Source organism: Macrotis lagotis, chromosome 2 (genome assembly GCF_037893015.1).
Source record: "Macrotis lagotis isolate mMagLag1 chromosome 2, bilby.v1.9.chrom.fasta, whole genome shotgun sequence".
NCBI classification, from domain to species: Eukaryota; Metazoa; Chordata; class Mammalia; order Peramelemorphia; family Peramelidae; genus Macrotis; species Macrotis lagotis.
Window position 1 is genome coordinate 104723693 of NC_133659.1, and position 25011 is coordinate 104748703.

The 25011-nt window shown below is 38.9% G+C and overlaps 1 long non-coding RNA gene across 12 annotated transcripts in view; it reads left to right on the forward strand.

The window, feature by feature from the left end:
- Nucleotides 1-707: 707 nt before the first annotated feature.
- Nucleotides 708-25011, forward strand: part of LOC141513024 (uncharacterized) — a 106671-nt gene continuing 82367 nt past the window's right edge. For 4 of the 12 annotated variants that reach the window (XR_012475675.1, XR_012475672.1, XR_012475670.1 and 1 more), the window contains exons 1-5: nucleotides 728-1024; nucleotides 3726-3901; nucleotides 5016-5107; nucleotides 6220-6371; nucleotides 7898-8056. This is a non-coding gene — a long non-coding RNA (uncharacterized LOC141513024). The other 8 variants (XR_012475667.1, XR_012475666.1, XR_012475669.1 and 5 more) reach the window with 7 other exon arrangements.

Below are 25011 nucleotides of genomic sequence, written 5' to 3' on the forward strand. Positions count from 1 at the left end.
TTAGGGAGGTGATGACATGACAAGCACATGAATTGGATTTCAGTGAGGTGGGGCTGAGCTAAGTCACCAGCTTCACATTCTCCTCCAGAGTTATCTGGTTCAGTGGCTAGATATGAATCAAGACAACTGGAGATGGCACTGGATGTGAGGCAATCAGGGTGAAGTAATTTCCTCCCACTTCTCCAGCTTGTTGTTCTAGAGAAATTATTTGGTGGATCTTTTGGACAGTTGACTGTGATTCTTTTTTTGGTAAGGCAATGGGGTTAAGTGACTTGTCTAAGGTCACACAGCTAGGTAATTATTAAGTGTCTGAGGCTGGATTTGAACTCAGACCCTCTTGACTCTAGGGCCAGTGCTCTATCCAGTATGCCATCTAGCTGTCCCTACTGTGATTCTTAAAAAATGTTCTGAGGAGTGTAAAGTATTAGGGAACAATGAGAAATCACAGTCCAAGGTATTTTTGGGAGAATAAATAACTCCAATATCCCATCACGTAGACCCTTAGTCCAGATATACCTTTGCCAGCTTTCTGATCAACTAGAAGGGAGAGTGGTAGATGGAGAAAGAGGAAGAAGCAAGATGGCAGGAGGTGGGGAGATGGGGCTTTTGGTTCCCCAGTTTTTCTTTTCTAAGCACCACAAAGGGGCAGACTCTGGTTCTCTCTTAATTCAAGGAGCTGATCTCTCTGGCAACTCCTCAGCTGAAGAGCACAAAACAAATGGAGCATGAAAAAAAATTCCTCTAAAATAATTACAGGTTACAACAAATCAATTGGGACTGTGTAAATAGCCTTCAGCAGGTAGAAGACACCATGTTCTTCAGCTTAACACGCAGTCCTCCCTTGGCTACCTCCCTCTCTGCCTTGGCTGCCCACCCCTAGCCCTCCTCCACTGGGAGACACTAGACTGGAAAGGAGAGGAGAGTGACATCCTAAGGAGTGAAAGGAAAACAAGAATAGAGGGGAAAGGGCTGGATTTGAAGATAGAACACTTAGCTTTGCTACATCCTTCCTGTATGATCTTGGGTGAGTCATTTTCTTATCATCTCTGTAGCTATTTCTTCATTGAAAAATGAGAGAGTTATACTAGATCAGGGGTTCTTAACCTAGTGTCTGTGGATTTGGTTTTTTTTTAATATTTTGAAAACTATTTTTGGCATATTTGGTTTCATTTGTAACATTCTATATTTTGTTTTATGTGTTGATCAATAAATAGATTAAATAATAAATAAATAGATTAAAAAATTTTATGAGGAGAGAACGTATAGGTTTCTCCAGACTTCCAGAAGGGTCCATGTTACAAGAAAGGTGGATTAGATGATCTCACATGTCTCTTTTCTAAATCTCAGATATGAGAAGCACAGGGCCTTTTCCAACCCTGATGTTTGAACCTAGTAGAGGACAAAAGGGAGGTTGGGGTGGGAAATTGCAGTACTTATCTGGTGAGTTCAAGGCAGAGTGTGATAGGATAAAAACTAGGAAGGACTTGAGAGAAAGACAATATTATATTTATTTGAGGGGAAGTAGGAATTGTTAGATGAAAGAGGAGTATGGATGAAGGCAACACTCATTAAAGCAATTACTTCTTTAACCATTTCTTCAACAGGTATTTATTGAATATATTCTAAGGACATCATCTTTTGCTCAGATGCAGGAGAACCAGAGCTAAGTACGAAAGGATCTCTATATTCCTTAGAGAGCTTTCAGCCCTGTAGGAGAGAGACCAGGGAACTAATAACTAGGAGTGGGAAGAGGAGTGAGTTAAGGATTTTAGGAGCAACAGGAATAATATCCAGTGATAATTCAAAAGAGGAACTTTGTTTCAGTGTGGTGGGGAAGGAAAATAAGAGACTTCATGAAATGGCAGCAATGGAACTAGCCCTTGTGCAATTTTGTCAGAGTGTTGAGGGAGAGTATTCCAAAAACTTGTCTAAGTAAAAGCATAAAAGAAAAAAAGTAGTTTGAATTTGGAAACACTGAGAAAATCATTTGATGAATAAAGACCACTTTTTCTGAAATAGTAGGAGAAAAGAATGAAAAGTTTCATCAGGTAGAAAAATTACATCTTAGAATAGATTGGAAGACCATGCAGAAGTGATTGAACAATCTGAGAAATCATGGAGAAGGGGAGAGATGCAAGAAGACTTATACTAAACAAATCCTATTTATAAAAAAGGAAAAATTCAGAAACTACAAACTTGACTCTTCTTGTTGGTCTCATCAGCTCCCATAGATCTAATTCTTATCTCTATGCAGATGACTCCCTAATTTATATATATATGTATTTGTATATATATATATATGTATATATGGCTCTGCCTGAGCTCCAGATCTGCATCACCAACTCCATGTCCCATAGATACCCCAAACTCATGGGTCCACAACTCATTTCCCCCCACAAACCTACGCCTCTTCCAAACTGTTCCATTTCTGAGGGGGCTACCATGATCCTTCAGGTTATCCAGGTTGACAGGGTTGGTGCTATCTTTGACTTCCATTCTTCTTTCTCACCTATCCAATCTGCTGCCAGTTTATCTAAACAATATCTCCTATACTATCTTTTCCCCTCTACTAACAAGACCATCATCCTGGTTCAAACCTTTATCACTTATTATCAGTATTATGGCAATATCAACCTTCAATCTCTTTCCATTCTAATCTAGTTTCCACAAAGTGACCCAAAGTAATATCAAAACAGATTGATCAGTCAATAAACATTTATTAAATATCTATTGTATCCAAAAGATTGTCCCTGCCCTCAAGGAGCTCCCAATCTAACTTGGGAGACATGACCATATTTGAATCCCCAATATACTCCTAAATTATCCTAATACTTCTTGGGTCAAAACAAACTCTTCTGGCATTTAAAGACTGTAACTAGTTGATTTTTTTTACTTATTTTTACAGCATTATTATTATCATTTCCCTTAACAAACACCACTGCTCAGCAAAACTAGCCTTCCTGCTGATTCTCTTAGCACAGACTGTCTCATCTAAAATTCTTTCCTTCCTCACTTCTGCCTCTTGAAATCTTTGGTTCTCTCCAAAGCTCAACTTTAGTGCCACTTTCTATAGAAGTCCTTTCCTAATTCTCCTGGTTGCTAATAGCTCACCCCCCCCCCAAATTTCCCTTGTATTTATTTTATCTCTATTTTATATGTACTTATAAGCAAAGATATTCTCTCTACCAATAGAAGGGAAAGGGAACAAACCTTTATTAAGTACTTTCTATATACAGGGATAATCTTATTTGATCCTTATAAAAATTCTGGGAGGTATTTTACATTTGGAGAAACTGAGGCAGAGGTTTAAAGGCTTTGCTTTGGATCACAAAGCTCTTAAGTTTCTCAGGTTAGAGCTGATCTTAGATATTCCTAACTGTGCCAGTCAACTTAGAAGTATGGTCTTCCTGAAGGAAGGTTTTACTTATTTTTGTCTTTGAATCTCCTGCACCTAAAATAAAATCTGATATATAACAGGCACTGAAAAAAATGGTCATTGATTTATTAAGGGGTTAATATTCCTCCTAAGGGGTATGGTGGTAGAACTTGAAGGAGGCTTGACTGTAGAATCAAAGGGACTGGGTTGGAATCTTGTTTCTGTTATTTACTTCTCATAAGACCTTGGACTCCCTTTCAGTTCTGAACCTATGATTCCTCCAAAGGTCTAGCTTTGATTACTTATTAACAGTCAGTCAATCACCAAGCATTTATTATCTGCTTCACAGGTGCCAGGCACTGTAATAAGTGCTGGGGATACAAAAAAAATGGGCTCAAAACAAATCAAACAAACCCAAAACTGCAATCCTTGCTCCCAATGAGCACACTATCTGGGAACCTACAAGATATATGCAGGATATATGGAAATAATCTGGAAGAAGAAGGTATTAGCAGCTGGCAAGAGGTAGGAAAGAACGCCTGGAGAAGAGGGGACTCATGTTGAGTTCTGAAAGAATAGGCAAAGGGGAGGAGGGCCAAGCACTCTAGGCATGGAAGACAGTCTATGCCAAGGCATGGATATGGGGGTGGTTTTAAGTAGGGGCATAGAGCTACATCATAAAATACATAGAAGGAAGTCTGTTATAAGGAGACTGGGAAGATATGAAGGGATTGGGTCATAAGGAACATTAAATGTCAAACAAAGGTGTATGTATTTGATCCTGGTATGAGTGTCATGTGCATGTGTGTGTTTGTGTGTGTGTGTGTATGTGTGTATTAGAGCGAGCGCAAGAGAGAGAAAGAGAGAAAGAGAGAGAGAGAGAGAGAGAGAGAGAGAGAGAGAGATAATCATCCTTTTGATTTTCAAAAATCATCCTGGCAACTGAGTAGAAGGTGGATTAGAGGAAGCAGAGATTTCCAATACATCTCTAAGGTAGGTGAACATTCTGGGAAGAGAAATGTTTCAGAACTAGGAAAATCTAGGTTCAAGTCCTGACTCTGACAAACTGACAATATGACCCTGACATTTAGTCATTTATTAATGGGCATTAAATAACAAAAGTCATTTAACCCCTTATTGCTTTAGTCTAGGCAATTTCTCAAAACAAGGAATGGCAGAGAGGTTACTGATTAGCATTGGGAGAAGGAGTTGCCTTATCTGGGAATCCCATAAACCTTATTCTAAGGTAGCCCCCCCCCTTTTTTTGCAAAGTTTCTGACTTTGCCAGACTCTTCCTTGAACTAACTTGGGCCCTTGTAGCTCTGTTGGTAAGTCAACAACCTGGTTCAACAGATGCTTAAGTCAATCCTTGGAAAAGAAGCCTGACCCAAGTAGATGTTGAATAGGGAGATGAGATACTCAGATCCACATCCTCAAAAATCTTTGTGACTTTGAAGTGGGCTATAGATTGGAGTGGGAAAGAGATTTGAGAAAGGCCAATTAGGAATCTATATTGCAATAGGATGGAGAGAGAGGTCATCAAGCCTTAAATGAGGGTAGTGGCTTTTAGAGAAAAAGGGGTAACCACAAGGAGCCAACACTAAGAACACATCATACCTCATTTGCTTTTTCTTTTTAGACTGGCATAACAGAGAAAGAGGGACAGTGGTCTCAAAGTAGGGAGATTTGGTTCAATTCTACTTCTGTCTCATACTGGATATGTGATCCTGGGTAAGTCACTTAACATTCAATGTTCTAGACAAATATCTAAGACTAGGCTGCAGACAAGGTACTGACTGTATTAGTAATGGAAATTAATTTTTCTTTTTAGTTTTTAACATTCATTTTTGGTACAATTTTGAGTTCCACATTTTTTCCCCTCCCTCCCTTTCTTTCCACTTCCTCTTGACAACAAGTAATCTGGTGGGTTATTTTTATGTTAAATTTATTTGTTAAACATATTTCCATCTTGTAATATTGTGAAAGAAGAATCAGAACAAACCGGGAAAAACTCATGAGAGGAAAAAATATAATGCATAAAACAAATTTTAAAAATTGAAAATAGTATGCTTTGGTCTGCATTTAGACTCCATAATTCTTTCTCTGGCTATGGATAGTATTTTCCCTCATAAGTTTTTTCGATTTGTAATAAAGGGGATTTCTTACTTCAAGAGTTCCCTATGCCAATGAAATCATAGGTCCTATCCTTATCAAATGAGTTAATACTTGTAAAGCCTTTAGCACAATGACAGGACCTTAATGAATATGCATTCTTGTCCTTTCCCCCATCCTTAAAACAGAACAATGTCACTGATATTGTATATCTTAATTTCAACAATGCATTTTCTGAAATTCCTCATGATATTCTTGTGATAAGGGAAATATGAGTTGCACACAGAATCCCAGGAACTCAGAGTTGAAGTGGCTTTCTAGTCAAGCTCTCATATTATTGAGGAAGAAATAGAGTCTCATAGATACTAAGTAAAGGTAGGATTTGAACCCCTAATTCTTTTTTTAATATAAATATTATGTTTTTCCAATTATATGCAATAATATTCTCTACCAATCATTTTTTGCAAGGTTTTGAAATTTACAATTTCCCCCTCCCTTTCTTCCCTCCCCCTCCCCCAACAGAGGGTAGTCTGATAGTCTTTACATTTGTTTCCATGATTTGCATATATATCAAAATTGAATGTGTTGAGAGGAAAAAAAAATTTCCTTAAGGAAAAAAGAAAATAATAGAGATAGCAAAATAATGTAATACATAAGACAACTTTTTTAAAAAAATTGAAGGTAATAATCTTTGTTCTTTGTTTAAACTCCACATTTTTCTCTGGATACAGATGGTATTCTCCATCACAGATTTCCTAAAATTGTCCTTGATTATTGCTTTGATGGAGTGAGCAAGTTCAGCAAGGTTGATCATCACCCCATGTTGCTGTTAGGGTGTACAATGTTCTTCTGGTTCTGCTCATCTTTCTCAGCATCAGTTCATGCAAGTATTTCCAGGATTCTCTGAATTCCCATCCCTCCTGGTTTCTAATAGAACAATAGTGTTCCATAACATATACATACCACAATTCATTTAGCCATTCTCCAATTGATGGACATCCCCTCAATTTCCAATTCTTTGCTACCACAAAAAGAGCTGCTATGAATATTTTTGTACATGTGAGGTTTTTACCCATTTTCATGATCTCTTCAGGATACAGACCCAGTAGTAGTGTTTCTGGATCAAAGGAGAACCCCTAATTTTAATATCCTGTACACAGTACTCTTTCCAGTCTCTATGAATCCAATGCTATTGAGCAATCTGAGCTCAATCCAATACTCTGAGTCTTTGATGACTTTTGTTGTAACCATCTGGCTTGTGTTGGGGGTAAGGTCAAGGTGTGGTGTATTGCCAGCAGAGATGGGGAGTTCAAAGTGTTCAAGTCTTAAATAATTCATGGTAGGGCAAAATTGAATGAATAGTCTAGAATATATCCAGGTCAGTGAATTCCACAAGATCTGGGCACAAACAGTTAATTAGGTCAAGGAAGCAAAGGGTTACAGAGCATCTCCCTGTAAGGGCAGCCTTTCAGGGATCATATAATTTCTGATCTTTGTAAAACTCTGTGTGATGTATGAGGTTTTCCAGGACTAGTACCTCTGTTGTGAAGGCTTATTAAGCTTTTCAGGGCTGCTCTTCCACCTTTGGTGTGTCCCCCCCCCCCCCCATTCATGCAACTCTTACCTGTAGCTCCAAGAACCTGTAGTGGGAGCAATGGCCACACCCTGGTATACTGTCTCTGGAGACCAGCTAAACCAGGCTAAGGATAACTGATATACCTCAAACCTGTGAGTGGGTTAGGGGATGTCTACCCCAAGCATGTGAAGACTTCCTCATGTAGAGGGGACAGATGAAAGCAATTTGTTCCAATGGCCATGAAGGCAGCTGAAGCAGTTGCTGTGGAGTGTTTAGAGCTTGGTCAGACATTGAAGGTGCCAAGGTCATCCAATGTATCCTGGACCATTGCCAGTCATCTTGTCTTTTTGTCTTGCCACTGGACTGTGACAACTCTGGAAGACAAAGTGAGGCTGATAACCTTGTGCAATTTAATCCAATACACACACACACACACACACACACACACACACACACACACACAAATCAAGGCAACATCCATGATATTATCAGTCCTTTTCAGAAAAAAAAAGACAAACACAATAATTCTATACTGAAATCTAACTAAAAATCACTTTACTTATAGGTCCTCTAATTGCATAGATTACTTTCTCCTTTAGCACACATTCTAGAACAAGATTCTTTTTCCTAGCACATTTGCAAGGGAAAGAGCATTAGCAGAAATGTCAATAATGAGTTTCAGATAATCAAAGGTGCATCTATAGCTGAAGTCATTGACCTTTTTTTAGTGTCCTGGATCTTTTTGGGACGATATACTTAGCCTAATGTACCTCTTCTCAGAATCACGAGATTAATGAAAGTAAAGATGTGCTTTTTCTAATCCATGTTCACAGAACCTCTGAAATTTATGTGAAGATTCCTCCGCTTCTCTTCAAGGATGTCTGGGAAGCCCAGAGTTAAAAGAATGACCTCTAACCTTTCTAAACTATCCTCACTGGAGCTCCACTCTAAAGACTGTTTCAAAACTCCCCAGGACAACTTTGATTGATCAGGTCAGTTTCTCAGGATAACATTTATTAGATCTGCTTATAATCGCAAAAAAAAAAAAAACCCAACCCAGAAACAAACAAACAAAAAAATCCTTCCTAGTTAATGGCCTGTTTTCTGTCTCCAAAGTCACCTACTTAGACTTCCTTGAGCAAAGTCTAATTAGATAAATTTCTTGTCCCTTCCACAAGGGAGGGCAGCATGTGATTCTTACAAGAGAGGGAAATGGGACCTATCATTTCATTTCATTAGTTATAAGGAACTTGCAAATGAGGAATCACTCAGTACCAATGTAGGTCAGTGCCATCTTTGCAATTTAGAATCTTAGTTGCCTGATGTCCTGAGAGGCCTCAAGGTGAGACCTGAACCAAGTCTTCATGACTTTGAGATCAACTTTATTTCCATTAAACCAAGATACTTTTGACCCATAATAATAATGATAATAATAATAATACTGCCATCACCACCAACAATAACAACTCATATATACATATAACATTTTAAGGCTTATAACAAGCAGTGTGATGTCTTTGCTATATCCCCTCTATGAGACTTTGAGCAAATCACTCAATCTTTTAGTCCTGGAAACGACTCTCTAAGACCATCTGCTATGACTCTACACATATAATTGATATCAAATTTCTTGCCTTCTCAATGGGTGAGGGAGTGGCTGGAGGGAGGGAAAGAATTTGGAACTCAAAGCATTTGAAAATGAATATTAACGAAGAACATTTAAATCTAGAATATGTTATATTTAGACTGTTATTAAAATATGACATATATGTAAATATTTTCTTCCACAGTTCTTCCAAGTTATATAGCTGACTGGAGTGAGTTAAAAGTATTTTTTCAATCATTAAAATAAACTACATAAAACTGTAAATAAAATATTAAATTATATATATATTTTGAAAAAGATAACTATATGTTACAGACAAGTTATAGTTATCAGTGGTAACTCACTAGGATTTCCCTATCCCGATGGACTCACAGTACTCCCTTCTCCATCAGAAGGCTTTTTAAAGCACTTTCCTTATAACAATTCTGTGAGGTAGATGTGTACAGAATATCCTCATTTTACAGATGATAAAACTGAAGTTGAGAAGGGAATTTTCCTATTTATAGCTATACAGGTAGGTAGTGTGAGACAGAAACACTCTGGTGTCCTGAATCTGAAAGTCCAACTTTCTTCCCATTCTCCATAATATAGCATTACTTACACCAGTAGTGTTCTTCATCTCAAATGCATCAAGATTTCAAAGACTTTACTTTTCCCCATTAGAAACGATTTGTTTTATTTGCAATTTGGACTATGTCACAACCTTTTAAGCCAAGGAGAAAGACAGGGGCTCACTAGACAATTTCACTGGGCCTGATGCAACTCATCTTTCTGCTCTTGAATTCCAGCAAATTTGTAGTTGGTTCAACAAGTATCCCATTATCTAGTAATATAATAATAACAATAAAAATTTATATAACATTTCCTATATTCCAGGCAAGGTGCTGTGCACTTTACAAATATTATCTCATTTGATTCTCACAACAACCCTAGAGATGTATGCTGTTGTGATTCCCATTTTACATTTGAACAAACCAAAGCAAAGAGATTAAGTGACTTGTTCAGGGTCTCACTTCTTACCAGTAAATGTCTGGGGCCTTATCTGAACTCAGGTCTTCTTGATTTTAAGTCTAATGCTCTATCCACTGTACCACCTTGTTGCCTTAGGGATTATATGTTTCAGGATAATGTTCTGTCTCTGACTCTGTCCAATTTAAGATTTTTTTCCCCTCAATAATTTAAATGAACATATGGAAGATATGTTTAAATTTAAGGCTTATACAAAATTGAGAGAGAGACTTGGTATAGTGTAGATGATGCTCCCATTCTGCCTCTAACACTAACTGTATGATAAAAGACAATTTCTCCAAACCTCACTTTTGGTCATCTGGGACAACAATGCCAGGATCATCCGCCTCTTGGGGTTTTTGTAAGGCTCAAATTAGATAATGTAAGTAAAGTGCTTTGCAAAGCTTAAAGTCCCATATAAATGTCAACCATTATTTTCTCCATATGCTGGAACAAGAGCCAAGATCAACAAGATGAAATTTAACAACGACTAATGTAAAGTTCTGCATTAAGGTATAAAAAAAATCAATTACTCAATACTGGCTTGGGGAGACCTGGCTTGACATCAGTTGTGAATAGAAGACGTTGCATGAATCAGTAATATGACTCAGAAGCTTTAAAAATGGCAACTGCAATCCCAGACTGTATTAAAAGAAATTTAGAGTAAAAAAAAAAAGGGATTGGCAGACCCATTGCCCTCCGCACTGATCAGACCACATCTGGTTCCCTTTAAGAGGTGCATTGACCAGATGGACACTCCTAAAGAGCATGAGTAGGAAAACAAGAGGTCTAGATACTATGTCAACCAAGGAATTGGCAATGTTTAGTCTAGTGGAGATAAAGGGAGGCAACATTAATGTATTTTCCTTGGATTGAATTTTGCTGGGCCATTGGTCCCATTGGGGGCAGTAGGTGGCATAGTGGATAGTGTTGGGCACAGAAGTACTCATCTTCCTGAGTTCAAATCTGTCCTAGACTCTTACTAGCTGTATGATCCTGAGCAAATTACTTAATCCTTTTGCCTCATCTGTAAAATGAATTAGAGAAGGAAAAGGCAGACCACTCTAGCATCTCTGTCAAGAAAGCCCCAAATGGGTTTGAATAATTGAATAATAAATAACAAATCCTTTTCCAGGACACTGAACAAGTTTGAGATTTAGTATTATAATCTACAAGAATGAGAGTTCCTTGTCCTAAAGAACGTAATGTCAATCAGAGTACAATGGGAAGAATCCTGTCTCAACACACAGGTCAGGATTAATATTTACTTCTGGCATTGATCTTGAACAAGTTGTCTGACTCCCTTGGATGTCAGTTTTTTCAACTGTAAAAATAAGGAAGTTGGAACTAGAAGACTTTGGAGGTCCCTTTTAGTTCTAGGTCTATGATCTTAGATTATAATAATGTTCTCCATTATCACATTAGATAGCATTTATAGAATACACACATCTCATCAGCTGAAGGAATTGAAGAGGGTCTTATCTATGGGGGCACAGCAAGGAGTATATTAGAATTGGGATTCAAACCTGGGTCTTCCTGGCCAGGAGGTCAGGTCATTATCTGCTCCTCTCTTCAGTTGGAGAAACAATACACATGAAAACTTGATATTTTTTAAAAAGTTAAGCTATGTTAAGTACAGATGGGAGAGGGTTCACACTTCTAGTAAATGTTTAATACAAAACTGGTGAATGGATGGATGCATGGATGGATGAGTGAGGAATGTTTACAAGCAGATTAGAGTAGGGAAGATAAACTCAGTGGGATATGTCTTGGGGATGGAGAGAAGACACTCATAGGCCTTGAATTCACCCTTTAGATGAAAGTTCACAGAAGCTGAAGCTTCAGGCTTTTTTGAATGTTCAGTCCAGGTGACCAGGCATCTAAAAGATCCTGAAAGGAATCCCCAGAGACAGTATCCTGCCTCTGTTCCCAGGCTCTGTCATTAGACATTCAGAGAGGAGCTTTCAGAAAGGAGATGGGATCCTTGTAATGATTAAAATTTGATGACTGAAAGGTTCCTTAGAAAAACCTCCCAGGGAGAAGACAAGGGTTATGTGAAGACATTTCCGTTCTAGAGACACTCAATCATCCCAGCAGGTGCCGCCTTCTCTCTTGTCCCTAGTTCTCAGAACTTGATCCCTTTTCTGGACCCCTGATTTCCAAAACAACCTCTAACACCCAGTTCCTTGCCTCCTATCTGGTCCCCAGCCTTCTTTCAACTATTGACTCTGACTCACAATCCCCATTCCTATCCTTGGGAGTAGCTCCAGGTCCAGATAATAAAATTCAGTACTCCATCATGGCTCATTTTCCTTTATTATGAGAATGGGTTCAGTCTTCAGGGAGAGGGGTTTAAATTGCCTGAAAAGACAAAAGACACCATATATTTTTTAAGACTGTGAAAGCTACATAAAACAAGAATACAGTACACAAAGAATAGACTTTGAAAAGAATGTAAAGATCATAGATTTTTTTAAAATCATGAAAAGGAAAGCTATATGCTGTACTTTAGGAAAATATACAGGAACAATGCCCAGAAATATTAGAAGCAGACTCCTAAGGGATACGGATAAAAGGATGGGCACTATATTGAAAAGTATCTGATTGACTATTTAGAGGAGTAGGTGGAAGCATAGAGTACCCTCCTGGAAACTTGTTAATCCTGGTTCTAAGGAGAAACTACAACTAGGGGGTCACAGAACTCACAGGAACCCCTCTAATGCCAACTCCCATGGGTGCTTACAATCTAGATCCCAGAGGATGACTATATTCCTTTTCTCAGTGATTTGTGACTAACTCTGAGGGACTGAGGTCTCTTTAACATTGTCCCTCCCACATTTCTAGGAATATATTGATATTTCATATATGACATTTCTTTGATAACCAGTCAGATAGACCTAATTAGCTATTACAAAGGGGGTATTTAATAAGATGGTATAGTAACAATAGCAGGCACAAAAACATAAGTCTTTGAGATATATATATATATATATATATATATATATATATATTCTCCCCTTTTATAGATAAGGGGCCTGGGAAGAGTGTACATTAGAGTATACATGTGCCCAAAGCAAAGCTCACAGTCCTTGTTATAGGAAATCCTTTTCTCTAATTGTAGATTTCTCATAACATCCCCTCTGGTGTAGCTCTCTGCTGAGTTTCAAAGGTAAATGTCCTCGCAGAGTCTTGGGACTGATACTATTCTCAGTTTGCCTAGTTTATTTTTTTGGTCCTTGCCACAGATGCTACCATAAGTCACTGATATTGGATGATGCTGCTGCTAACCCCAATGGGAAGTCCAAATCTTCTGACCTTTAAAAGTTCACAAACTCATAATCTTGTGGGGGTGGGAAGAGACAGACAGAGACTGTCCCTTTCTTTCTCTCCTCTTATCCCCACCCCCCAGCAATTTCTTCTCAGACACTTGACTTAAACTACTCTAGGCTTGCCTACTATTAGAAAGTGGAATTCTGAACCAGCTTGGTTTTTTTTTTTTTTTTGTGCAAAGTCCCACAGGGTGATTTTCTTCCACTAACTACAAGATATTTCCTATGTGGTGTTAGCTCCTTTCATTCAATTTGTACCCAGGCTAGGTGACACCTTTGATGGATGAATTGATTTGTTATTCAATCAAAGAAGGGTTCTTATTGATAAAGGGCTTGGAGCATCTTGTTAATTTATACTCATTCGAGTTGAAGGGTATGGGATGTCCCTTTTACAGTTGGTAGAGGGAGGGACCTCGAAGACCACTGAGTATACTTTTTTATTTTCCTGAAAAAAATAAAGGTACAGAAAATGGAAGGTACTTATCCAACCTCAGAGAGAAGGAAATGTCAGCATCAGTACTAGAATCCATGTCCAATCTCTTATTCCGGTACTCTTCCCACTATTACATCATGATAAATTGCATTTGGTACAGTCCATATAGAGAAGGATCCCAGGACATTTTGTTGCTGTTTGCCTTTAACTTTCCTCGGCCATAGTTAAGATGAGGGCAGGAAGACTCAAGAGTGTAACTGAATCTAGGTTCAAATCCTACTTCTGTTTTCACTTGTGTATGACCATGAAAACTTCTCTCAATCACTGAGGCTCAGTTTTCTCATCCATAAAATAATGATAAAACCCTGTAGGGTTGAAAGGGTATATAAATATTATACCCTTTTTCTTGATTAGTGTTTTGTTGATTAGTCATGCCTGCCTCTTCATAACCCCATTTGGGGTTTCCTTGGCAAAGATACTCAGTGAATGGTTTGCTTTTTCCTTCTCCAATTCATTTTACAGATGAAGCAACTATGGCAAACAGGGTTCGATGAATTGTCCAAGATTACATAGTAAGTGTTTGAGGTTGGATTTGAAGTGAAGTTCCCTGACTCCAGAGCTGCCACTCTATCCATTTCTTTACCTAGCTGCCCAAAATGTTGGTTAGAATTAATAAATGCTTCCTTATTATTGTGCTCACTGTCCTTTGATTTTGTTCCATCTTGTCTGTGTAGTTCCTAAAATGACATGACTGAATTGAATACAATATTGTGCTCCAGATACCAGGCAGAGTACAATGGGACTACATCCTCCCTCATTCTTCATGTTATATTCCCTTCACTAATTATCTATTGAGGACAAGAGTTATTTGTGTTCACTCTTCCCTTCCCTTTAGATTTTGCTGCCTAGATAGCAGGGAGTCCAAAGCCTAACCTGTCTTTCATGCATCACTCCTACTCTCATCTTGTTCCCATTCCTATTCAGCTGAGACCCTAGGGTCTTGTGTTTCATCTCATCCTATAGGGGCTGTAGTTTACCTATACTATGAAAAGATGACTAAGAGGTAGTTAGGTGTATAGTGAATGGAGGGTTAGTTTTGGAGAGGGGGTGACCTGAAACTTAAGAACTAGCTGGGTGACCTTGGGTAGTCACTTAACCTGTTTATCTCAGTTTCCTAAATTATAAAATGGAGATGTTAATAATAGCAACTACCTTCCAGGGTTTTTGTGAGGATCAAATGATCTAATATTTGAGACGTGTTTAGCAGAATGCCTGGGACATAATTAGTGCTTAATTTGTCTTCCTCCCTCTCTCCCTCTCTTCCTCTCTCATTTCCTTCCTTCTTCCTTCCCTTGACTTCCCCCTCCTTGCTTTTTATCTTCCTTCCTTTCTTCCTATCCTCCTTTCTGCCTTCCTTCCTTCCAATAGTTTTGTGTATTCTCCATCTCCTCTGAAGGTGAGAACTGAAATTAAAGCTGGATAGATTTCAGTTAAATGGAAGAGCTTCCAACTTGAATTCTAGAAATCATGAGAATATATGGCTAAGAAAGGTAGAAACAGTTAATAGTCCTGCTTCTCAATTGTTCATGTATATACACTTCATTTTTCCCCCGCTGGAGACAAGAACTATCTTATATATTAAATAGAAAGATGAATATTCTTAAACATTCATTTTGTGATAAACTAGAAATGACTGACAGAAAACAGAACTAATATGGTACAGTTTACTTGAGATTGCTATAGCTGAGCGGGGAAGGAGAGGAAGGAAGGAGGGAGAGAGAGAGAGAGAGAGAGAGAGAGAGAGAGAGAGAGAGAGAGAGAGAGAGAGAAGATAAAGGAGGGGAGAAAGAAACAATGAAAACAAGAGAGGGAGAAAAAAATGAAGGAAGGGAAAGAAAGGAAGGAAGGAAGAAAGAGAGGAAGGAAGAAAGAGAAAAAAAGGAAGGGAGAGACAAAGGAAGAAAAAAGAGAGAAAGAAAAGAAAGGAAGGAAAGAAGGAAGGAAAAAGAAAGGAAGGAAAGAAAGAAAGAAGAAAAGAAGGAAGGAAGAAAGGAAGAGAAAGGGGAAAAATTAGAAAGGTGAATGAAGAACAATGGGTGAAAATAAGGGAATAATTTGAATTAATCAAGAAGTGAACCTAGTAAGAGAAGCTTAGACTTAGGCTGGCAACTGGGAAAGAAGTGATCTATTTCAGATTGAATCTGTGCTAAATAACTTCCCAATCCCTTTGTAACTACAATGTTCTATAACTTTGGTAGTGAGAATTAAAAAGAGACCTTAGGGGCACTCTTCTCCCCCCCCCCCCCATTTTACAGATGAGGAAACTGAGGTTAATATGACCTCAGTTACAAAACTAGTCACAAAGCTAGTAAATCTCAGAGACATGAGTTGACCCCAGGGTTTCCATCTCCAGAATCATCTCCACTCCACCACCCAGTTAGCTATAAAACAATAACCTCTGAAGGGCCTCATCTGGGAGATCAATCCCTAGAAAACTAGTCAAATAATGTTTGCTTAATGACCAGGGGTTAGTTTGCATGTGGGGCAAAGTCAACTGGAAACATGACTTAAAGTTTAAACTATATTCTATAACTATGTCACATCCCTCTAATTTGATGATCTGACTAGAGTTTGTCATTGATCCCTCTCCACAAAGTAGAATAGATTCTTGTTCCCTAACCAGCTAGTTGAGTGCAGGAGGAATTGGGTGCCTCAGAGGATCCAAGGAGTTAGAGCTTCCCATGTCTGCAGCTGTGAAAGGAGGGTATCCCTGGACAGTGATGTTAGGAAGGATCCCTGTTTCTGGGATTTTGTCATAGGTAGGTAGGATTTGAGTTGGGGAAAAAAAAGAGGAACCAAATCTAGAAATTAGAATTACCAAAGGACTAATCCTAATTAACCCTAACTAATCCTAACTAGAATTACTTGTGTGGTATACTAGGAAGGTCCTTATACCCCCAAATACCTTCCCCATTAATGTATGACTTTGGAGAAATATTTCTTTGGGCTAAGCACTGTCCTCTCCCTGTGTCCTCTTTTAAATTCAAGCACTGCTGGGAACATAACCCATTAAGTCCCTAAAATCTCAGTGGGAATGAGGTTATAAGATATTAATAGCTCATATATATATATATATATATATATATATATATATATGTATATGTAGGCTTTTCAAAGTCTTTTCTTAAAACATCCCTGTGAAACAGGTAGTGCCAATATTATAATACCCATTTTATCAATAAAAAGATTGAGAAGCCAGAGAAGTTAAATGATTTGCCCAAGGTCACACAGTTTAAGGTAGTAGTAGCTAACATAGGATTTTCTTTCCTTTTTTTTGCTAGCAATGGAGTTAAGTGACTTGTCCAAGGTCATACAGCTAGGTAATAGTAAGTGTATGAGACTGAATTTGAACTCAAGTCCTCCTGACTCTAGGACTGATGTTTTATCCACTGTACTACATAGCTGTCCCTTAACACGGAATTTTTCATGAGAAATACAGTGCTCTTTCCATTCTGCTTTTTTCTCTTTTTCTAAAGTTCTGGGCTGCCTCATGAGGTAGTGATTTTCTTGTCACTAGAAATATTCAAGCATAGGTCAAGATATAGGTAGAAGGTGTGACTAGATGATATCTAAAGTACAATTCTTTAGAATCAATGGATCTGTATTTGTTGGGAAGGAGGGTCTTCAGGTTATACCTGAAATCAGGTAGTCTTTGCTTTTTTTCCTTTTGGCCTTCTTTATGGTAAAAAACAAACAAACAATTAAAAAAACATACAGCCACTGGATGAAGCCTGGGCCTTGGAATAGTGAGCTTTACTGGAAGGGAGAAAGGAAGGAAGGGGGAGGGGAAGAAAAGTGACAAGGGAAAGCAGAGAGAAGGAAAAAGAGGCAAAGAGCAAGTGAGGATAGATTGGGGGTGGTGGAAGGAAGGGTCAGTGCAGGGAAGGCTGGAAGACTAATGGGATTAATACTTAGAATTCATTAGGCAGGGGATTTGGAACCTGTCCATCCCCTCTCCCGCAAATGGCCTCAACTGCCCCTCTAACAGTATTAAGTAAAATTACAAATCGGAGACTCTGACTAATCAATCTCCATAGAGTTTCCTCTGCATACACTGTGTGTTGAGGGGTTGGGGGGGGGGGAAGGGGGAAGATCAGTGCCTGAAGCTGGTGGCCTCTCTTCTTTTGATGACTCCTATGCTTGGGACTTTCTCCATGCCAGTCAAAAGGGAAGGACCCCAAACAAGTCCATTTGGATGATGCTCAAGACACAGAAGTCTACCCATATTCCCTTGATAGAAAAACTAAATCCCCAAAGGGAGCTGGGAAATCAATATCTGGCATCTCAACATAATTTGGGACTCAGAACCCATGTACTTAAGGGCTTACGAGAACTGGTGTCAAACTTGGGGTTTATATTCCACTTTCCTCCCCATATAACCCTCTTTGGGGGTTAAGTCTCTACCTAGAGTCCTCTCTGGGAAATATACAAATATTACTAGAATATAAATTCTATTTAGGTTTTTAATAGGGTTCCAAGACCCCCAACTAGCACTCAGGGTAACAAAGCAAACATCAAATGCAGAATAGCCTTTATTCCACTTCACAGAAAATGCAAAACCACATAAAAAACTTCACATTGATCCCTAAACAATTGATAGAATTCTCCCTCTCTAGGGAGTCCTAACTTTTCCAGAATTCTAAAGACCTCCAAAATCATAGCATCATTGAGTGGTTTGGCTTACTCTCAGAAGGCGAATTAATTTGGGATTTCCAGAGGCCACTTTCCAACATTCTGGTGAGTTCTATTTTTTTTCACCAGAAACCTATTCAGGTGGTGCTATTCTGGTAAAAGTTTAAGAGTGAGTTGAAGGATTGGGGTGGAGGGGATGTTCATAGGATACACTTTTTAGTTTAGTATGCTTGCTTAAGCCTAGATAATCAACAAAACAAGAAATCAAGTCCCTGATTTGGAGTATTGACCACTGAAAATTAAATAATAAACTCTGACTGGCTGATAAGAGCTGACTCCAGTAAACCAGAGGTCTGAGGGTGTGAAGACTTTGGAACTCTAAAGAGGCAAGTCTCTTGTACCTGGACCCGCTCCATCCAAATAACTCAATAACAGCAGATAGAAAGTTCAGGTCCCTTCTTCCCCCACATCATGACTTTAGTCCCTGACTGAAGACTGGACTATAGCACTATTCAAATTGGGGTTACTAGTGTGTTAATCTCTGAGGCTAGTGCTATGGAGAACTTCTCTTTTTTTTCATCAGAATGCTATTTGGAGCTGGTGTTGCTCAGCCAATCCTTCATCCTCTCTCCCAGATGCTAAGGTTCAGAAATTCAGGACTGGTGAAGTTGGAATTCAGCAGCACTTAGTACTTGAACCCTGGGTGCTTCCCTTCCACAATTGCAAGTGGTTGAAAATTTACACAAGCTTAAACAAATTTAGGGTAGGGGCCAAGAATAATCCATGAGGATCAGAAGATGTTTGATTCTGCCATGACCCTTTGCTCCAAGGCAGTCAGCATTCACCCCTTGGAAGAGAGAGGATCCCCAATCTGTTCCTACCTTTGCTGCTCTCAGAATCTCTCTGGAAATGAAAGTAAAAGAAAAATATGCAAAATGGTTTGCACATGTTTTTTGAAGGCAATCAGGGTTAAATGTCACATAGTATATATCTGATGCCAGATTTAAACTAAGGTTCTCCTGACTCCAGGGCCAATGCTCTATTCATGGTACCACCTAGTGCCCCCACATTAAAAAAAAGTCAGCACAAAGAGGTGACTTCTCACAACAGCTGAAGGAAACAGCTTCATTTCTGAGGCATCCTCGGGCACTGAAATTTAATTAGGGGTTGCCCTTAGCCTTCCCAATGAGATGTCTATGGGTGTATACACCCTCTATTTATGGAGATACTCTCAAAAGCCTCCCCAGAGTCACAGTTCTAAAGCTCTCCCACCCAAGCTCTACCTCCCATCTATCCTCTTTCATCAGCGACATAGCATCTCAGCAAAGTGTAGTGGGAGAAGCTCTAAACTCAGAGCCAGGAGACCTCTAATTTGAATCCTGGCTCTGCCACAAGTTCTTTGTGTGACCCTAGTGAGATTCTGAGCCTCACTCTCATTATCTATAAAATAGGGGTGACACTAAGATGGGGATTGCAGTGGGGAAGGGACTTTGCCAAATAGAAATGTATATTAAAAACAAAGTATAAAAGCAAACGACTTAGAAAACCTAAAGAACTTATCAGAACAATAACCAGTCATTATTCCTGAGGATCTGTTGGGAAATATATTACCCACCTCTAAGAGAGAGTGGATGGATTCGAGTTGTAGAATAAGACATAGATTTTTGGATATGGCCAGCATAGGTATTTGTTTTGCCTGTCTTTATAATTTATTACAAAGGTTTTGGTTTTGTTTTTGTTTTTCTTTCCTAATGTTAGGAGTGGAAGATAGGAGGGAGAGAAAATAGATATCTGATCATTTAAAAACATTTAGTAAAGCAAAATAGCAAGAAAAAGAGAAAAAATGTTGGAGTGGAGCTCTTAACTCAGGGAGTCATTGTAGAAAGAGAATGGTGAAATCTCTTCTTACTAAACTTGTTTCTCTTCAAAACTCAAGACCCCCACAAAAGCCTCATGGAGAGAGGGAAAGGTGACTGTTTTCATTTTTAAAAAACTGTTATTGATTAAATTTTTTTTACATCACTTGCCAAAGAGTTATACCTTAAAAAGAAATTTTAATAAAAAGAAAAATAAGAAAAGAAAAAAATTAAAGCAAAACTGATCAATACATCAAAATAATTTGATCTTATGTACAATGTTCCATATTTATGGACTTCCCATCTCTGCAAAGAACTGCTCCCATTTCTTAGTATTTCTTTGATCTTTTGCACAACAAAGCATCCTCCCCCTCTCTCTCCTTCCTCATCCCCCCAGCTTTTGCCTTCCTTAATCCAATTAACCCAGGTCCCACACTGATCAGAATGAATTTGATGACTTGAATTGTTTCCTGCCTTCTTGCTGGTCCATTCCTTGTATCCCTAGAAACTGATCACTGCAAAATTCTCCCTGGTCCATAGAATTCTTGCTCCAAGTTCAAAATTTACACCATTTGGGGATGTGAAATGTTAAATGTCATCCTGCATAGTGCAACCATGGGAGAGGTGACATCCAACTCACAGGGAAGGAGAGGGAAGATAAGGAAGCCCAGGACAGAGGCTCCCCAGTCATGGCTGGAAGAAGATGCATCAGCCATGGAAGGGGATCAGATTCTAGGCAGGAGGGAGAGCTAGCCCCACAGCCTCTCTGGGTTAGTAATGATCACTGGCTCTGGGGGCCAAATCTCATTTGTCAGGCTCTGGTTCTTGCTGAGCCCAGTGGCTTCACTCCTCACTGTTACCAATCGGCATTCGGTGAGTTGTGAGGAGCAGAGACAGTAATTTTCCTGGGCTATACGCCAAGAGAGGACTATATTTCTCACCTTGTAGCATTTCTCAGGGCTTCCTGGAGAATTCATGGGCTTCCAAAGCTTGGCAGCTACAGAACTGACCAGAATCTCAGAGTGGGAAAGCATTAGTCCAGTTGGTGGACTTCTTTTGGTGTAAAGAATTATGGGGCTTGGAAATCAGAAGATCTGGGCTCCCACTCCATGGCTCACTTTGCTGTCTAGCTAGAAGAGCTTGTTCTAGGCCAGGAAGCCAAGGAGGACTCAGATATGAAAGAATCATATTCATTGTGAAAATATGCAGGAGGGAAAAGCTCTGACCTTAGGCTAAACTATTCCTTTTTACTATATTTTCTTTGAATGTTTGTTTGTTTGTTTTTGCAAGACAATGGGGTTACTAACTTGCCCAAAGTCACACAGCTAGGTAATTATTAAGTGTCTGAGACTGGATTTGAACTCAGGTCCTCCTGACTCCAGGGCTGTGCCACCTAGCTTCCCCTTTTTACTATATTTTCAAACTTTTTTCCCCTCTATAAACTCTGGCTTGAATGCTTGAATAGACAACATTTATTAAGGATTTTCTCTCTGCTGGGGATACAACTGCAAAAGAAAGAGATTCCTTCAAAGAAGGAGGGGGCAAAACCTGTTGAAGGGGTAGAGGGCACAGCAAGAAATGGGCAAGGGGAGAGGACTGGATAGGGTGGGGAGCATGACTGGGTAGGAGGGGGCTAGATAGAGTGAAGCATTTGATTTAGAGGGTCATGCTTTGAGATACCAAGCTACTGACCTAGTTCTTCTTATACCTTACACCTGAGCCTAGGCACTCATTGATCTGGCCATTACAAAATAAAACACTTTAAGCATACTGATAAATCAATCAATGAACATTTATTAGATGCCTACTATATATTTTGTATCTCACTAACAGCTGGAGACACAAAAGGAGGCAAAAGACAGTGCTTGATCTCAAGGAGCTCACAATAAAATGATTAGACCAATCAAAAGTGCTCCTGAGGTCCTTGGCCTCCATAATTCCTCTAAACCCATAATTCCCCTAAGTCCTGGATCAAACATGTCCTGTGGAAATGTCATTTCTTTCCCCAAAACATCCCCTGCAGATTTGGAGTTGCCCCAGTTCACTGTCCCATTCAGGATTCATTTATTTAGTCCTAACCATTTGGGAAGGCTTCTTGTGTTGCAAATGTTTATTTCCATTTAATCAGAACCTAGTTAAGCATTCCCTTTTTTGACCAAATGCAGAGAAGAATTAAAAGGAGACAATTCTTAAGATATATTCCTATGCTCCTGGGGTTCTAATTGAATGTTAAGGGTATTCTGTCCAAGGATGCAAATTACGGCCTATCCATGCCTACTCATCTACTGTGATTCTTGTCCATTTCTGCCCATAAATTCACCAATCATCTGTTGTCCCTTTCTCTTTATATCTGATCTATCTTTTCTCCTTTCATATATTTCCATGGTGCTATACTTCACACTGTTTCTCTCAATAATTCCTCATTAGTTGAAGTTTGCTTACATTCACCATCCACCTTTTCATTGTCCTTTGGGTGAATGTCAATTTTAATTCTTTGCAGACCCCACAGTCTAAGATGAGTCACCAAAAAACATCACCAGGAGGGTACTGTAGTTAAAGGGAGAGGCCTTTGTTTCAGGACAAAGTAGAGTGTCATTAATAGAATGTTGTAATTTCCAAATGGCAATCTGGCCTGCTCTCCTCCTTCTGTTCATTTCTGTTCATTCTGTTCAGATCATTGTTCATTTGTGATGTCTGTCCCAGATAGTTGTCCTGATGAATGAGCTCCACAAGTTGTCCATTTGACTCATCGTCATAGTCTGAACTAAAGGCATTCTGATCCATTTGGTTTTCCCATATATATCTTTCGGTCAAATATTAAAAAGTGCTTATGAATCCTTCCATCAGTTTTCCGGTGTTTCAGGGCTTGTTGCAGTCAGCTTAATATCACCTGGAAAAAAGTAGAAACTGTACAACCTTGCTACATATAGGGAATCCCTCTTCAACTTCTTGTTGGCTAGCCTCCATCCCTGTGGTGAACACCATTGATGAACACTCTCTCCCAGTTTTGTGTTTCATATGATATTTGAACATCAGAGGGGCACCAGGTTATCTCTTCCTCCCCCCCACCCTCTCCTCTTGGAATGTCCTATCCCTCCAAGGCTAGAAGTGTTGTAGACACTCTGGGACCCAATCCCATTACTAACTGCCCTAGGAGCTTTGACCTCCTCCATTTCTACCCCTCCTTAGGAAATCTAAGGGCTTCCTGTCCTCCCAACTCACCATTTTGGTACTGGACTTCGTACTGACAACAATTTAGCTTATCCCATTGCAAATTAGCACTCCTGTGCTTAAGTGATCCACCACTTAATTCTTTCCAGTAGCAGAGATGATAAACTTGCACCCCATACCTGGTCAGTCTTGCATGATTTTATTTTTTGTTTGTTTCTTTAAAATTAAAAAAATGTTGAATGTTAATTTTATTTTTTCAATTACATGCAGATAGTTTTAATATACATTTTTGGTAAGCTTTTGAGTTCTACATTTTTCTACCTCCCTAAGCATGACAGCAAGTAATATGATATAGGTTATACATGTATAATCACGCTTAATTTGTTTCTATATAAATCATGTTGTGAAAGAAGAATAAAAACATTTTTAAGTATTTTTATTTAAAGTTTTGAATTCCAAATTCTGTCCTTCCATTCCTCCCTTCCCTCCCTCCCTCCTCATGAGGTGGTAAGCATTCAGATAGAATTTATACATGTGCAATTATGTAAAAGTCACTTTATAACAAGAAGGCGCAAATAAAAAAAAATTTCAAAGCAAAAAGAATAGCATACTTTAATCTGTATTCAATAAATATCAGTTCTTTCTCTGGAGTGGATAGTATGCTTCATCAGTAGTCCTTTGGGATCGCCTAGAATTCCTGGGAATACCTGAGTCATTCACAGTTCTTCAATGATTGATGTTTAAGTACAATGTTCTCCTGATTCTGTTCACTTCATGATGCATCTGTTCATATAAATCTTTCCAGGGTTTTTTTTGAAATTATCCTGAAATTATTTCTTATAACACAATAATATTTCATGACAATTACCTTTAACAAGTCTCAGTTTGACTGAGCCAACTCCCATTTAGTGATTAAGGCTGGAAAGACATGAAGCAAAGAATTTAGTAAAAAAAAACAATCTAGAAGGGGAGGACCCTTGGGTTTCTGTCAAAAAAGGAACAAGTGCTATTTACATTCACTCTGAGTCAGTATGGGCCTAGGCAACACCTTGTGTTGTTCAATCAATTAGAGCTAGAGATATTTGCGACAGTAAGGGCACAGGTAAGGGTGTGATGATCTAAGGGACAGAAGGAAGGCAAAGGAAAGAAGGAAGGGAGGGAGGGAGGAAGGGAGGGAGAAAGGAAGGAAAGGAGGGAGGGAGGGAAGCAGGGAAAGGGAGGGTGGAAGGAAGAAGATGAGTTGCCCAGTAGAGGGTCAGCTCCTACAACTCATTAAGGTCATTGTTTATCCTTTATTTTTGAAGAGGGCTATGACATAAGGGAGGTGATGCCATGACTTGCAAGTGAATTGGATTTAAATGAGGAAGGGTTGAGCAAAGTCACCAATCTCACTTTTTCCATTCTTTGCTTCATTTCTTTCTTACCCAGCCTTAGTCACTGAATGGGCATTGATTAAATTAAATTGAAACCTGTTAAAGACCTTAAGCTTATACCGACCAAGGTCTCCCACTACATCCAAGGTCATCTGTAACCACTAGACCCAGATGACTTTGAAGGAGAAAATGAGTCTGGTGACTTTGTCCAATTCACTTGCGTGTCATAGCATCACCTTGTTGATGTTACAGTTCTCTTTGAAAACAAAGTACAAACAATAGCACAGCTTATTTAGCCATTTCCCAATTGATGGATATCCTTTTGATTACTACCTTAGCCACCACAAAATGAGCTGCTATAAATATTTTTGTATAAATCTGTCCTCTCCCCCCTTTCTTTGATGTCTTTGGGATATAGACCTAGAAGTGTTATTGCTGGATCAAAGGGTAATCATCTTGAATGATTTTCACTTATGCAG